The sequence below is a fragment of the Echinops telfairi genome, unplaced genomic scaffold (assembly GCF_000313985.2).
Source record: "Echinops telfairi isolate 266 unplaced genomic scaffold, ASM31398v2 ScPeMD7_7467;HRSCAF=8505_0, whole genome shotgun sequence".
Classification (NCBI taxonomy): Eukaryota; Metazoa; Chordata; class Mammalia; order Afrosoricida; family Tenrecidae; genus Echinops; species Echinops telfairi.
In genome coordinates this window covers 5,761,141-5,779,118 of record NW_022111367.1, presented here as the reverse complement: position 1 = coordinate 5,779,118, position 17,978 = coordinate 5,761,141, and the positions used below count along the sequence as shown (strand labels likewise).

General features: G+C 39.0%; 1 protein-coding gene and 1 pseudogene across 2 annotated transcripts in view; one reads left to right on the top strand and one right to left on the bottom strand.

Annotated features, from left to right (window-relative positions):
* INTS6 (integrator complex subunit 6) overlaps positions 1-17,978 on the bottom strand; it is a 101,608-nt gene that overhangs the window by 61,075 nt on the left and 22,555 nt on the right. The window lies entirely within an intron of this gene.
* Positions 15,144-16,201, top strand: LOC115873186 (annotated as a pseudogene).

The window sequence follows — 17,978 nt, the reverse complement described above, 5'->3', positions numbered from 1 at the left end:
AATGAAATGTGCAAAGATCTAGAACTAGAAAATCAAAGGGAAGAACAGGCTCATTGTATTTTAAATTAAAAGAACTCAAGGAAAAAATTCAAACCTTGAGTTGTAATATTAAAAGATTCTATGGCCACAATATTGAATGATTCAGGGGCATCCAAAGAAGATGGAAAGAATACATAGTCTCTATACCAAAAGAACTAGTCGACATCCCATTTCAGGAGGTAGTAAATATATGAGCAAGAACCAGTGGTGCTGAAGGAAGTTCCAGCTGCACTGAAAGCATTAGCCAAAAACAAAGCTCCAGCAATTGATGGACTACCAACTGAAATGGTTCAACATGCTGAAGAAGAACTGGATGCTTCAAGAGTTACTTGACCAACTGACGGGAAGAGATTCATATTTGTACCCATTCCAAAGAAAAATGAGCCAATAGAATGTCCAAACTTTAAAACAGTATCATTGATGTCACATGCTAGTAAAAATTCTGAAGACCATCCAACAACGGTTACAGCAGAACCCAACAGGAAACTACTACAGGTTCAGGCCAGATTCGGAAGAGGACCAGGAACAAGGAATACATTGCTGATGTCAGATGGATCTTGGCTCAAAGCAGAGAATATCAGAAAGTGGCTTACTTGTGTCTTATTGACTATGCAAAGACATTCGACTGTGTGGATCATAAAGTATGGATAACCTTGAGAAAAAATGGGAATTCCAGAACACTTCAATGTGTTCAATGGGGACTTGGACTTGGATCACGAGGCAGTGTGCTAACAGAGCAAGGGAATGCTGCATTGTTTAAAATCAGGAAAGATGCAATAGGATTGAGCCTTCATCTTTCATGCTTTGGGCATACTTTCAGGAGAAACCAGTCCCTGGAGAAAGATATGATGTTTGGGGGGGCAATGAAAAAGAGGAAGGCACGTATGGCCTGAGACTCAGTCAAAGGATTGACATAGCTGCCACAATGGACTCAAGCATAGGGACAAATGTGAAGATGGCCCAGAACCAGGCAGTGTTTTGTTTTGTTATATATAAGGTGTTCCAACACTAATGGAACCTACAACAACACGCATCCAATGTTCAACCGAATTGAACAAAGAAATACAGAACTCTACAGTAATAGTAAGACACTTTAATAGACCAAATTTGAAGGAAGACAGAACATTAGAAATTCCTTCAGAAGAATACCATAACCAGCCAACTTTACCTCAGAGATATATGGAACACCCAACCAAGAGCAGCACAGTATACATTCTTTTCCAACACATATGTAACATTCCCCCAAACAGACCCTAAGTTAGGTCATAAAGAATGCATTGATACTTTTTTATTAGATGAGAATTAATATATATATATATGTATCATTCCATATTTTAGTTACATCAACTAAAATTGTACAATTGCTACCACAATCAGTTTCCAAACATTATTTTTCTACATGAACTATTTGACATTGTCACCCTTTTACCCCACCACCACCCCACACCCACAGTATTCCCCTTCCCCTGAACCCCTTATTCTACTTGCTGTCCCTGTAGGTTCACCAATCCTGGGTTTCATACACCGAAAAATGGAAAAGCAAGTAACACAGCTTCCAGAGGGTGACCTCTACTGACTTAACACCTTTGAAACACACTCTAAAATGAACAAACAAAACCCAAATAACATGATACACACCAAAATTACAGAAAAGGGGGAATCTACTGACAAAGTTTTAACTGTTCAAGTAAGACGTAAGCCTTTGATCTTCTATACTCCCCTCTCCCAAGCACTTTAAATACTACTTTTTTTTAAAGTAGTTTAAAACTTCAAAATACTACTGTTCTAATCACGCCTAGCATTCTCTATTTTGTATTTAGGCTCTAATATTTCATGGTAATATCCACATAGAACTCATAGACAATATTTATTATTAAAGGGGTTATTAAAGAAGTTAAAAGGTTACAATGCAGATGAGAAATAATAACCAGGATGGAGTTGTTCAGTCAGTGTATGTTATTACAAAGTTCTTTCAGAGCTGCTAATAAATGCCCAAAGAGCTTGCTACTCTGTTAAAAGCCTACACTGAAAGGCTGTTAGCTCTAGTTCCATGGATGAACCCAGCACCCTGAATTAAGTGCCTTGAGGGACCCCATTCCAGTACGTCTCAAGCGAAGGCATTCAATTCCAGCTCAGTGGGTCAGCAAACCAAATTCTTCCTCCAGAGGTACCCATCTTGTGGTAGTTAAATGATTTTGTCAACTACATACTTCTGTCTCGGGGTGGAATCAAACCTATCAATCAAGTGGAAGCTTCATGACACCTCCCTAGGGATGTGGCCTTTTGTATGAGTGGCAGTCTCAGGGAATTGCCTCTCTGCCACTTCACCTTCCTGCTTGCAGGAACTCTGCTTGCTTCCATGTGGGTCACCTGATCCTCAGAGCTGTCAGTGCCCTGCCATGTTTCCATAGACCTTGGATCCATGTCACTCTGCACCCACCAGCTTGTGGTTTCCTGCTACCTGTTACACTTTTTTGCATCACTGGCCTGCAGCTATGTGAGTCTGAAGAGAGATTTATAGACCAACATATGATCTATGGACTTGAATCAGACAGGGCTGAGATTTCTTCCTGATATAAAGCCCTTTCTTATACATAGGTGAATGTTAACTAGTTTGTGTCTCTAGATAAACCAAGTTTCTGCCCCCAAAGCACTCAGTTTTATTTGCATTGTATATGAGGAAGTCCTCCATTCCATCTCATACTCTGGCCCAAGTTATGCTGCTACTTCCCTGACACTTCTCTGATATCACAGTTGTTTTCTGAATCAAGGAGATGCACTGTGCATGGATCTTGTGGTCCACTCCTGGCTCTTGCTGGTAGTGAAATTCGACATCCTGCTTCTGAGAGGGTTTATTTTATATGCACATATGCAGCAGGATGGGAATCACAATGGATCCTGTTAACAAGCATTCCCAACTGAATCCTATCAGTATTCTCCCCTCCCTCCCCCCTCCCCATCTTCTCCTATTTCCATCAAGAAAAATCGTTGGGTGGTGTTACTTCTGTCCTGCAACTACAAAATACTTTATACAACATGGTAAGAAACTAGGACTAAAAAACTCCCAAATTAATTTTATGAAGAATATCCTTGATACCAACCCTAATACATAACCATTGGAAGAAAATTTGTTTTTAACCAATATCCTTCATGAACAGTAGCAAAAATTTGACAAAACCATAGCCCACTGGCTATCCAAAAAACCAAAAATATCACGACCAAGTGGGATTCTTATCAGCCATGTATGGATGCTTCAACATTAGAAAAACAATTAATGTAATCCATCACATACATAAAATACAGAATAAGAACCATGTGATATAATCAATTGATGCAGAAAACACATTTGACAAAATCCAACACACATTGCTGATTAAAAAAAAAAACCAACACTCACCAAACTAGGAATAGGAGGAATGTTCCTCAACATAATAAAGAACATACAAGTATGAATAAAACCATTGGTCAAGGAGGATATACACTGGTATAGATAGGAACTGGAAACACAGGGAATCCAGGACAGATGAAACTCTCAAACCAGTGGTGAGAGTGGTGATAACAGGAGGGTGGAGAGAAGGTGAGGGAGAAAGGGGGAACCGATTACAAGGCTATACATATAACCTCCGCCCTGGGAGACAGACAGCAGAGAAGTGGGTGAAGGGAGACGTAGGACAGTGTAAGATACGACAAAATAATAATAATTTATAAATTATCAAGAGTTCATGGGAGAGGTGAGGAGCAGGGAGGTAGGGGAACAAATGAGGAGCTGATACCAAGGGTTCAAGTAGAAAGCAAATGTTTTGAGAATGAGGGAAAGAATGATGAGGGAAACAAACGTACAAATGTGCTTGACACAAAGCATGTATGTATGGATTGTGATAACAGTTGTATGAGCCCCCAATAAAACGATTGAAAAAAAACACCAAAAACACACTGGTAAACGTTGTCCTCAATAGAGAAGAACAGAAAGCATTGGGAATTGGACTCAGACAATGATGTCCTTCATCACCATTTCTATTAAACAGGTGACGAAGTCTTAGGTATAACGTAGCAATGGGAAATCAAAGGCATCCAAATTGGTAGAGAAGAAGTAAAATTTCCTCTACTTGCAGATTCTATACAAGAGAATCCTAAAGATTTAGCAAGAAAATTGGTAGAAGATTCCATAACATGGCAAGGTAGAGAAGATCAACATTCAGAAATCAGCCGGATTCTTTTATGCTAACAATATTAAATTCATCACTCCAAATACTTTGAAATAAATCTAACAAGAGACACACAAAAAATGAGTACAAAGAAAACTACAAAAGACTACAAAAATCCAAACCAAGAGAGATCTATCTACATAGATTTATATGTTGCTGGTGGATAGGAAGCCTTAACATTATTAAAATGTAAATACTACTCAAAACATTCCGGAGATATAATATAATGCAAGCCCAATACAGATTCCAGCCAGCATCTTTCTTTAAAGGAAAGGAAAACATAATCACACACTTCATATGGAAAGGAAAAAGACCCAGGAGATGTACAAAACAGTGGGAAAAAGAAGAGCAATTACACACAGGCAATCAAAAATCTACCTGGTACTGGTACAATGAAAGACACACAGACCAATAGTACAGAACTGAGAACTGAGAAGTCCATACACATATAGGCAACTAACTTGGACAAGTGGTTGAAACTCATTAAATGGGAAGACAGTCTCTTTAACAAACAGTGCTGGCAAAACTGGATTTCCATTTGCTGACACCATTTACAGAAGAATGAAACAGGAAAATACAACTTTCCTCTAGTTCCTAAATGATTCCTCCCTGCTCCCACTATCATGATACGAATTCTACGTTGCAAGTCTGGCTAGACCAGAGGATGTACACTGGTACAGATAGGAACTGGAAATACAGGGAATCCAGGAAGGATGAGCCCTACAGGACCATTGGTGTGAGTGGCGACACTGGGAGGGTAGAAGGAGAATGGGTTGGAAGGAGGGAACCGATTACAAGGAACTGTATGTGACCTCCTCCCTGGGAGACGGACAACAGAAAAGCGGGTGAAGGGAGACGTCGGACAGGGCAAGATATGACAAAATAATAATTTATAAATTATCAAGGGCTCATGAGGGAGGGGGGGGGGGGGGGGGGGGGGGAAATTGGGGCCTTGTTTCTGGGGCTTAAGTGGAGAGGAAGTGTTTTGAGAATGATGAGGTCTATGAATGTACAAATGCGTTTTACACAATTGATGTATGTATGGAATGTGATGAGCCCCTAATAAAATGATCAAAAAAAAGAAAAAACACACAACAAAAATGGATCAAAGACCTAAATATAAATTAAGAACTATAAAGATATTCAATGAAAAATTAGGCATAAATACCCTATCAAACATAACTGAAAACACGAATAGTAGACAATAAATTGTATGACTAGGACCTCTTAAAAATTAGAACCAATTACAAGGATCTACATGTGACCTCCTCCCTGGGGGACGGACAACAAAAAAGTGGGTGAAGGGAGATGTCAGACAGGGCAAGATATGACAAAATAATAATTTATAAATTATCGAGCGCTCATGAGGGAGGGGGGAGCAGGAGGGAGGGGAACAAATGAGGAGCTAATGCCAGGGGCTTAAGCGGAGAGCAAATGTTTTGAGAATGATGAAGGCAATGAATGTACAGATGTGCTTTACACAATTGATGTATGGATTGTGATAAGAGTTGTATGAGCCCCTAATAAAATAAAAAAATGTACTGAACACTAACTAAATAAAGAGTGCATTGATTTGACTTCAAAAAAAATTAGACACTCATGTGCATCAAAAGATCTCACCAAAAGAATAAAAGGTTTGGGGAAATGTTTGTCAATGACCTACAGGACAAGGGACTAATCTCTAAATTTTAATTTTTAATCTCTAAAATTTATAGAAAACTTCAAAAAGAAAAAAACGAAAAAAAAATCCCATTTAAAAATGAACAGAGGACATGAACAAACATAAGACATTCAGGTGGTCAAAAAATAGCCAAAGAAGGGTTACATTCATTAGCCATTGTATTTGCAAATCAAAATAATCAAAATGTTATCGACCTTACTCCAGTATTAACAACAAAGAAACAACAAATGTTGGCAAGGCAATGAGAAGACTAGAACACCTTTTACACTGGTTGGTGATGTAACTGCGCAGCCACTGCAGAAAAAAGCATGGGGTATCCTTAAAAAGTATGGGAGAAAGAATGGGAGTATACTTACAAATATACATATGTGTATATATACACACACTCCACATCATTGCCATCAAAATGATTCTGACTCATAGCAACCCTAAGACAGAGAACTTCCCCTTTGGGTTTCTGAGACTTTTCATTTTGACAGGGAGTGGATAGCCTCATCCTTCTCCCAGAGTGGCTAGTGGGTTTGAAACACTAAAATTGTGCTTAGCAGCTCAACATATAATTAATTACACCACCAGACATGATATAGATACATGTTTGTATATAAATACACATATTGCTGAAAATATATCTATGAAGCTGGTAAAGCACACAGGGAGTAAAGTTGTGAAAAACTTCTTAGACACCCAAAACTTAACTAAACACCCAGAGTGCAATGAGTTGCTAGGCAGGGGGCTCAGAACCATGATCTGAGGGGACAAAAAGGTCAAATGGCATAAATCTATTCCAGGGGTCCTCAAACTTTTTAAACAGGGGGCCAGGTCACTGTCCCTCAGACCCGTTGGAGGGCCGGACAATAGTGTAAGATAAGATAAAATAATAATTTATAAATTATTAAGGGTTCGTGAGGGAGGGGGGAGCATTGAGAGAGGGGGAGGGGAAAAAGGAAAATTAGGTGCTAATTCGAGGAACTCAAGCGGAAAGCGAATTTTGAGAATGATGAGGGCAACAAATGTGTAAGTGTGCTTTACACAAATGATGTATGTATGGATTGTGATAAGAGTTGTATGAGCCACAATAAAATGATTAAAAAAAACTATGAACAAATTCCTATGCACACTGCACATATCTTATTTTGAAATACAAAAACAAACGGGGTAAAAACACCCGGCAGGCCAGATAAATGTCCTCGGTGGGCTGCATGTGGCCCACGGGCCACAGTTTGAGGATGCCTAATCTAATCCATAAGGACAACATTCTACATCCTACTCTGGTGTGTACTAACTGGGCTCTTATCTTAGAGTGTTGTAAGCTGCAGTTTAAGGTGCAACAAATTGTCTCTCTGTCCAAAGAAAAGAGTGAAGAAAGCCAAAGATTCATGGAAACAATCAGTATAATGAACCTTCCAAATAGCGGTCTCTTTAACTCTGAAACCAGAAGAACTAGATAGTGATGAACCACTCCTACTAAATGCTCTGAAAGGCTATCATCAGAAGGTCCTGGATAGAGTGGAAGGAAAATGTAGAACAAAACTCAGAATCCTAAAAATGACAAGTTTATTGGTCTTGACAAGAAACTGATGGAAACCCCATGACTATAGCCACTAGTCAACCTTTGGGATGAAAATAAACTCACCCCTGGGCTCAAGTTTAAACCAAACAATAAGATAGGTCTGTAACAGAAAACAATAACATTAATCAACCATTTACAACCAAAAGGGTAGCATTTACCCAAAAACAGCATTCAGAAGGATCAGGAAAGAAGGAAGACTAGAAATAAGAAACACGGGAAGAACTTGGATAAGTGCTGTGACTTTATGGGGACTGCAATCAGTATTACAAAACAAAATTGTGTACAAATTGTTGAATGGAAACTTCATAAACTTTCATCTCAACAATAAAAAAGGTTATAATTTTTTTTAATTAAAAGTATTTTAATAAGTTGGTAAAACATCAGCAAACTGAAGAAAAGCTAAAAAATCAACAATTTCTCAATGTGGCTGTGAAGGGAAATAAGATACTGAGGGTAATGCCATGAAAAATGGATTAAAGGTTCAAGTTGTCAAGGAATTTTGTCTTGCTTGGATCCACAATCAATGCTCATGGGAACAGCACTCAAGAGATCAAAGGGCATATTGTATTAGGTCCATCTGCTGCACCAGACCTCTTTAAAGTATTGAAAAGCAAGGATGTTACTTTGAAGACTAAGGTATACTTGACCCAAGCCATGGTATTTTCAACTGCTTCATATGCATGTGAAAGTTGGACATACACAAAGGCAGATCAAAGAAAAATCAATGAATTTAAACTGTGGTGTTGGTGAAGAACACTGAAAATACCACAGACTGCTAAAGGGACAAACAAATCTGTCTTGGAAGAAGTAGGGCCAAATTGCAACTCATGTACTTTAGACATGCTGTCAGGCGTGACCGCACTCTGGAGAACGACATCATGCTTGGTCAAGTGGAAAGGCAGCACAATTGGAAGGCCTTCAACAAGATGAATTCATACAGCGGCTTCAACACAGGAACAATTGTGAGAGTGGTGCAGGACTAGGTGGTGTTTTGCTATGTTGTAATAGCAACACAATGACTTGGAATTGACTAGATAGCACGTAATAACAACAACATGTATGAGGAAGCTTCAAAAGGGTCATGGTAACTATAATTAAAAGATCATTGAATTTTTCCATGATTTCCCTGAAGCCCACATAACCACTAAGTGAACTGAGCTCCTGTAAGGTTCAAGGCAGTGAAATGCAAAATAGGGGTATACACCAGGTGTCAATGAACTACAGTGCACAAATCAAATCCAACCCTGTCTGCTTTGGTAAGCATAGTTTTATTGGAGCACTGCCATCCCACTCATTTAATGTATTGTCTAAAACGACTTTTGCTCTTTAATGGCAGAATCAAGAAGTTAAGAGACATATGCTATGAAAAGCCTAATACTTTCACTATCATTCCCTTTTAATGAAAGTTTGCTGGACTTGTATTAATCATGACCCAAGGTGTAAGAAGGAAAAAAAATATCAGAAGTTCTTCAGCTAAGTTTTTTTTAATCACACCCTTTGAATTTCTTATTTTAATATACTTTAGCAGCTAACATTGTAGAAAGCAATTAAATTAAAAAATATATTGAGGAGGGTAAATGTTCTAGTTTTTAAAATTGATGCATTAAGGGAAGGTATATGCTCTATTTTTTTAACTAATTCAGGTAACTTTATTAAAAATAAACTAACTTTATTAAAAGCAAACTAAGTTTTAGGGCAAATTTTAGAGTTTACTTGAAAATGGATAAAAGGTATAAGAATAAAAGGGTTCCATAACTCACAGAAAAAGGAACCTAGACTTAAATTTTCCCCAAGCCAAAATGGTCAAAACATCTCTAAAAGTCTATTCCAATGAGATAAAAATATTATTATTCAATGATACACGTAATATTAATATTCTCCAATATTGATTTGAAGATGTTATGTCTTTACAACAACAAAGTTTAATGAAGAAATGAAACACAAACCAAATCATGAGGCTCAACTGCCTAAATAACTAGTATATCATAAACTAAAAAAGTACCTCACTAATTTTTTTAACAACGTACTATAATTTTGTAACTGAAGAGTTCGTTAGTATAATAATAAGGCTGTTTCTGTTTAAGATAACAGATGCTAACCTAAGACTCTGAAGAGGACCCCCACCCCCTAATGAAATAGATCTTTAGTGTAGCAGGGTGGTTTCTAATAGCTGCAAAGTTGGGGTCTGATCATCAACAAATTTATAAACCAAGTTAATTTACCAATTAAACCTGGATGGATCAGGTTACAGTTGTCATTCTATTTTGAATCAGATTCTCCAATAGTCACAGCCCCCAGAGAGAACTACACTCTACTCTGCTCACCTTTAAGGCTTTTTCTGAGGCCTTCCGAGATGACTAGCATCAGACTTTTGAGGAAGGCTAGCCATTACATAAGGCATTTCCCCACGATCTGAATGCTTGAAGTGACATCCGGGATCAGGCCGATCCTGTATCCAGGAATCATGACCCTCCCTGAGGCACCAGTCATCATGAGACAGTCAGTGCACTTTAGCACTTCTTGAAAACCACTGGGATGCTCCTTTAGCTGAAAGGAAAAAAAACATCAAAACTACAACAAACAAAAGGGGAGAGCGGAGATTAGTAATTCAGCTGAAAAGACAGAACGTGGGGAAATAAATACCAAAACAGCCTTGTCTAAATAAAAATGCAGCCTTGTCTTAAAATCAAGACCATAGTCACAGTATAAATTTATTCCTAGTATACAAATCTAAAATATTTATAAGCTACTGTCTTAAATCTGAAGAGAATAACTGAGGTAGAAGTTGGATTAAAAAAACTATGGGACTGCAGCTTAGTATAATCAAGTATCTATAAAAAATGAGAAACTTAAGGTTTATGTGAGTGTGTCCCAATAGCTAACTACTCAACAGTTGCATTGTCTAAAACTGCAATCTTGATTTAGTCATGAAATAGTTAACAGGCAAAAGATAACAGAAAATTGACAATGCCGTGTTCAAAGAATGATGACCAATCCACTTCTCTTCTTAATTATAATAATGATGAATTGAAGAAAAAATTAGGCTTGCATCCTCTTTAACTGACCTGACATTGTAAGGTATAACATACATACATACACAAGGTTCTGATCCTAACATTTTTAAGAATTCCAAGTTGAAGTTTGCTTGAAATAAGCAATTTTTAATCATGAGGATAGCCTGTAAATTCTAGGTGGCTAGTACAATACACCATCAAACCCAGAGAGAGAAGACTGGTGTCAGAATTGTAAGCAGTCTGGAGAGATGAGCAAGTCTGACCTCTACCTCATAGGATACAGCTTTGGGTGAATGCTGATCCTCTCCCCCTTATAAGATTTGAGAAAGTCAAATGGCTCCGCCTTATCATTTTCCTATCACCTCCACAAAAGTTAACAGAATGCAGTACAATTTCTTTAGTTCGGGATCAACCGGCCTATACTTATACTTCAAGCAGCCAGTCTTCCTATTTATACCTTACATACTACCCAACTCAAAACTCATAATCACTGTCATCTAGTTGATTCAGACACCTATCAACTCTACAAAACAAAGAACTGCCCTGTCGGTTTCCAAGTCTGTAACTCTTTACACAAGTAGAAAGCCTCAGCTTTCTTTCAAAGAGCAGCTGGTGGTTTTGAACTCCTGGCCATGTGGTCAGCAGTCCAATGGGGTAACCCACAACACCACCAGGATTCCTTTTCCTACTTTTTATGCCTGCACACTTTTGTACATGCTATCATCTCTTCTTAAAATGTCATGGCTCAATTCCGTGATCATCCTTTAAAAGTCGCTCCTTACTTAATGTCCTTTCTGTTTACTTCTGTTTATCTCAATGTTTTACAAATATTAGTATTTATAAGGAGTCCTAGCGGCACACTGGTTACTAGTTGGACAAAGTCAGCAGTTCGAAAACACTGACCAATCCTCAGGAAAAAGATAAGGGTTTTCTACTCGCATTAAGAGTTAGTTACAGTCTGAACTCACAAGGGCAGTTCTACATTGTCCTATAGGGTCACTATGAATCGGTATTGGCTCGATGGCAGTGAGTATTATTTACATGATGGACTTTAGTGACAGTACGTTTCTAGAGCCAATACCCAAGTATCTGCTGCTATGTTGTCAATTTAGACTCATAGTGACCTTATTTGACAGAGTAGAGCTATCCTATTGGTTTCTAAGATGGAAATCTTTATAGTCAGCTAGCAGATTTGAACTACCAGCCTTCCCATTAGTAGCTGAGCCCTTAACCATTGAGCCACTAAGGTTTTAAGGGCAATTAGCCTTGTTTAATTCCATTTTCATTCATAATACAGTAAAGCCTACAAAAGGCAGAACTGTTTAAGCCTGTGAGAAAAGGAAAATACAAGTATTTTCCACTAAAATGAGGACTGAAAGGTATTAAGACTGTACCTTGTCAAAGGTGGCAAATTGAGACATGAAAAAAAAACACACCAAGCATTCCTTAATACATATATATGGTACACCCTTATTCTTGTACCTAATCAAAGTTATATCATCTTATATCACAAGGAGAATTGTTGAATTAATCTAAAATATACTTAACTGATTAAATATCTGAAAATTCTGGAAGGATAATTTGTTGATAAGTTTCTAACAGGCAAAAAACTAAGCATAACTTTCACTGTTTCTTTATAAATTGTTTTCATCTAGGTCAAGCATGTGTTTTTTTTTAAATGATGGTAGGTATGGGCAGTCAGAACAAGAATTACAGCCGAGTAAGTAGATAAAGAAAAAAAATTGGGGGAGAGGGTTGTTGTTTTTTTAATCATTTTATTGGGGGGTGGTCAGACAACTCTTATCATAAGCCATACATACATCAACTGTGTAAAGCACATTTGTACATTCGTTGCCCTCAACACTCTCAAAACATTTGCTCTTCACTTAAGCCCTTGGTATCAGCTCATTTTTCCCCTCCCTCCCCAGTCCCCTTTCCCTCATGAACCCTTGACAATTTATAAATTATTATTTCGTCATATCTTACACTGTCCAACGTCTCCTGATAAGGAAATTGTTTAAGTTCAAAATTGTGATACTGGCACTAGACAATATGCTAATTTGTTCTGTTGTACATAGGAGTGTTATTAGTCAGAACCAACTCAATGGCACCTTACAACAACAAGTGTAACAGATAAGCCCTTGGGAATATAATGGGTTCAGCATTGGACTTCTAACCATGCGGTCGGTTTCTTACTCACCAGCCACTGAGCGGTAGAGAAAGATCAGGCTGTGTTCCTGTAAAAATTTTCACACTTGGAAATCCTACAGAGCAGTCCTATTCTGTCCTAAAGGGTTGTTTTAAATAAGAATTAACTTGACAGTAGTGGGTTTTAAAGCATGCCAGAATATTATATAGTCCTCTGGATTAGAAGCTCCTATACCAGCGAAAGCAGGCACATGGCCACATGCTGACTCATGTGTACAAAATGGAAATGTACTCCATGGGGTTTCTAAGGAAGCAGATCACCAGAAATTTCTTCTGAGGTGCCTGCCTCTGGGTGGGTTCAAAACCCAAACTTTCAATTAATAGCGAAACATTTATCCATATGAGCCACCCAGGGACTCTCAATTACAGAGCAAATGTTAATTAATTACTGACTTCTTGACCTTCTCTCTACTCTATGCCCTATTCATACTCACTCAGAGTGTATGAAGTGAACAATAACCATAGATTAACTGCAGATGGCATGGAAAATTAGCTTTATAGGACTATCCATAATCAATTCTACCCCATATTATCAATACTAGGAATTATCTTACTAAAAAAATACATTCATAGAAACTGCTTTTTTTCACATTGGACCAGAAGATCTAGATGTTACTGACCATGTCCATTACTGAACTTTTTAATCAGATTCCTAGAAGAATCCTGGTCAAAGGTGGATAAAAGTAGAACAAAATGTCAAAATCTCATGGACTCTAGACTTTCTAGAACCATAGTGGTTATATGAAACCCCTGCCATACAGCCCTGATATAATCTTTAAACCAAATATATCTCCCTGAAGTCATCTTAAAATTAAGCAATAGCTTACCTTAACTACTAAAGAAGTTTCACCTTGAGCACTATGCGCTTTTGAAAATGATTTGTATGAGATCAAGGTAACAGTAACAACTCAAAAGATTACTTAGAAACCTTAGGTGTCAATGAGTTTGCGTTAATAAAGAACAACTCAGAAAAGGAGAGTGAGAATGGTTGCACAACTCAAAGAATGTCATCAATGTCACTGAATTATACCTAACTGTTGAAATGTTGTTTTTGCTGTCTGTTCTCAAAAACAATGTAAAGAAAAATAAATCCACAAAAATTCAATTCCATTACTAACTTTGAATAGATCTGGATTTATATATTTACAAACCAAACAAAATTGATGCCTTGAAATGCTAAAACATCTCTATTTTCCATTTTCCCATATTATCCTATATTCTTTTATTCCATATTGTCACATATTCCTATTTTTCATCTGCATATAATGTCCACTTTCACATACTTTTGTGGTTTTTATTTTTTTAATTTGTAGTTATATGGTTTCCCAATAATGCTGTGTATCAAAACCAACTGGAACATAGAATACAAAACAAAAATTCCATCCATGTCAACTGGATGGCAGTGAGTTGAGTTTTTTTGGTTGTTGTTTTGGGGGCAAAGGACAGGGTGGAATAGTGGTCGTAGTTTTAATCTAGATCAACTGATGTAAAAACTTTCAGAATTAGAGCCACAGCAGGTGAAGGTGATATGGATTCAGCCATTTGAAAGCACCTATTCTAAATATCCCAGTACTTTCTAAATGAAAGAGCCAAAATGCAAAATTTATAAAATAATATTTTCCTTGTTATGTGTAGAATCTCTATGTATTTATTTTGACAGGCTATTCAATGCAAGGTAAAGCTGCTTCACCCTCTGAATAAAAATTACTTTTATTTACCATACCACAGTGGTACAGTCAAGTAAGAACTGGATTGCTGAATATAAAGTTGGTGGTGCAGAACCATCAACTACTCCACAGGAGAAAGAAGATCCCATAAAGATTTATACACCCAGAAATCCTACACAAGAGTTGGAATCAACTCAATGACAGTGAGCTTGTTTTTTTGGTATGAGATTCTAGAGTTCCAGATTGTAGATTAATTTAGTTACTGGTACTTGTCCTGATTCACTTAAAGAGCTGTGCCATCAAGTCAGTTCTCAAAGTATTTCTTTTCAATTACTCTCTAGTTGTTTATGTCTGGAACCATTCCAAGAAGAGTTGTTCCTTATTTTTATCTTTGTATTATTATTTTATTCTTACCACTTTGCTTTGTTTCTGTTGGGTGTTCTAGTTCGTCAAGCACACAAGCATAGAGATAATAAACTAAGGCAAGGGTTTATAGGGGAGGTAGGAGTGGGGGGTGAGTGGGCTGGAGGAGCAAACAATATACTATGCGGAAAGAGGGAGGGAAGACTAGAAATGATAGTGATCGCACAACTCATTTTAAAAGCAATTTAACTATGAGGGGGGGAAAAGCTTTCTTAACACATAACCTGGGGGCTGTGAAAGGCTTGGAGCAGGCGGGGAGGTGTGGCTGTGTCCACCTGAAACGAGCCCCCAGCTGGCTCCGTCACTGGTGTCTCCCTCAGCTGCGACCTCTCCGCCATGGGTAGCGTCTGATCTGTCCTGCTTATTGGAGGCAGCCTGGCCAGGGTGCTTCTCATGTGGCTGCTGAGGGACGGCCCCCTTGGGGGGCGAGCTCGGTGGCGGCGGGAGACCAAGTCTGGAACCTTCCCAGCGGGCGCAGGTCCCCAAACCAGAGCACCTTCAAGGAAACAATGGCTGTTTGGTTTCAGAGACCACAGGCCTTGATAACCTGGGATACCGGCAGGAAGCAGCGTGGCCGCTGCACAGCCCTCCCGAAGCAGACGGTGTCTGTGACAGTTGAGTGCAGGTTTCCTCTGGACAGTCTCCTGACACAGCTTCGCTAGCTGCCTCGGGTGCCTCCAGTGCTTGCTCTGAAGTTCCAAAAAACGAAGGCCGTGATCATCCTGTACGAGGCTGGGGATTCCAAAAAGGGCGGGAGACACCTTCCAAGGAGGCCCTGTGTTTGACTGAGAGTGCGCCTTCAAGCAACCTCCAAAGGGCCAGACCCAAAGGAGTGCGCCTTCCCCACTCGGACAGTTCAGACCTGGCTGACCAGCAGGAGGACTGGGAGATGGTGTCCAGGCATTCATCTTGGGGAGATGCTGGTTTTGAGGCTCTGGTATTAAGCGCAAGTCAGGGAATAGACTGTGGCCAGAGGGCCCTGGGAGAAGCGAAAAGGGCAGGAAGTAGAAGTGAAAACAGTGGCACTGTTTCCTGAGGCTCAACAAGTTAGTGTCAGGTTCCAGGTCCACTATGTCACGAACCCTAGGGAGCAGTTCATTGCAGTGACCGGAGACCATGAGAGGCTTGGGGGATGGAACACTTACAAGGATGGGTTCTGGTCTCGTCCCATTGCCCTGCCGGCCTACACAGTGGTGTATTGGAAGTTTGTGGTGGTCAAGAAGGAGGAGGTTACCCGGTGGGAAGAATGCAGCAATAGATTGCTGGAGACTGGCCGCAAGGATAAAGTAGTTCAGGAGTGGTGGGGGGCTTCACTGATCCTAGTTACATGGTACCGAAGAAGCTGTTGCTGGCTGGGAAAGAGACTAAGGTTGCAGAGCACATTGAGTCATTGAAAATAAAAGAGGTGTGGCTCCAGACTTAGTCATTAGAGTGGTTTCACATTTGCTAGTGCCTTTTACTTATTAATATGCATCAGTAAATGTTTATGTAGATAATGCTTCCAGTGAACATGGGCTGTTTCCCCCACATGGCCCTGGTTTGTGCTGATCCACCCTGACTTTAGAGCTGGGTGGGTGGGGCTTGGCTAAGCCTCAGGGTGCAGGTTGTGTTCCTGGAGCACAGAAAGGAACAATAACGTAGAATTCAGGCATGAGCCTCTGGAGTGAACTTTAAACCAAAGATGCAAAACATGCTTCATCCCAGGATCATCAGATTTCCTATTGTATGGCTGAAGAAAGCACTGCCACAGGTACCTTTCAAAATCCTCCGAACCTTTGATGGCTTGACACAGTGGTGGCAACAGTGGGCTTTGAGCATAGCAATGACTATGGGGGTGGCACACAATCAAGCAGTGTTTTGTTGTACATAGGGGGGTCACGATGTATCAGAACTGACACACCTAACAACACTATGGGACTCATAAGAAAATACCTGGTCCCCAGTTGTGTGATTAGCACAAAAAGGAAGTAATGTTTTAGGGCTTTAGAATTTAGGGACTACATTTTACTTGTCAGGCATGGTACCATATTTTTATGTAGCTAAGTTAGCTATGTGCATTAAGTACATGTGCATATTATTTTTGTAGGCATATTATACATAAGGCACGTAGTACATCTTTGTTTTAATGCTCTATGGCGAAGCCTCACTAGGGTTAGTCCATCCAGAGCATGCAATGGGAAAAGGAACCTTGAACAGGGTTGGGGCAGGGCTGAGTGCGATGGATGGCCCGAAGAAACCTTGTGGAGGACTGGGAGGTATAGTTAAAGCCTCAACTTCAGGGACGGGCCCCCATTAGCTTTAGAACAGCAAATAATAAAACCCAAACACTAATGCCTTAAAAAACTAAACACATAATCTAAGAAAAAAGTATATCCAGTAAGTACTGTAAGTGCAAACTGCTGGAGGCTAACTACATATATTAAATTGAAACATTCCAATTTCTTTTAATCAAGCATTTTAATAATTGCATGTATCCAATACACTATGAATTGCCTCTCTGCCATCAAGTCATTTTCGAATCATAGTGACCCTATTGGACGGGGTAGAATTAATCTTGCAATTGACAGCCCAATGTGTAACCATTCCACCACCAGGTCTCAGATGTAAACATTTCTATGGCACACCAGAAGTAATAAATCCAGAGGTTGCGAAAACAGAGCCAAAATTATGTGTCACTCAAATCATACTGCCATCATATCAATTCTAACTCAAAGCTACCTTATAGGACAGGGCAGAATTATTCTGTTAAGGTTCTGAGACTGCAACTTTTCACAGGAATAGAAAGCCCAGGCTTTCTGAGAGCAGCTGGTATTTCAAACTATCAGCAAGCAGTTAACAAACTACCAAACTACCAGTTAGCAGCCAAACTCATAACCACTACATCACCAGGACTCAAAATATATATATCCATGTATAAAAAGGAAATACAATTATGTGTATCATGCTCTTGGAAAGTTTAATTGGTACGATTAATATACAGTAATATATTTAGACTATCTGAATCACCTATCAGTAGATAAGTGCTAATCTTGAGATTTTACTCTGTCACTAATAATACCAATATGAAAAGGCAGGAGTACTAAAGGGATAAAAATAAAAACTCAGATATGCAATTAGGCACAGACCTGTTTGACACGTTCTACCATACTACAACAATAAAGAAGCCTTCTT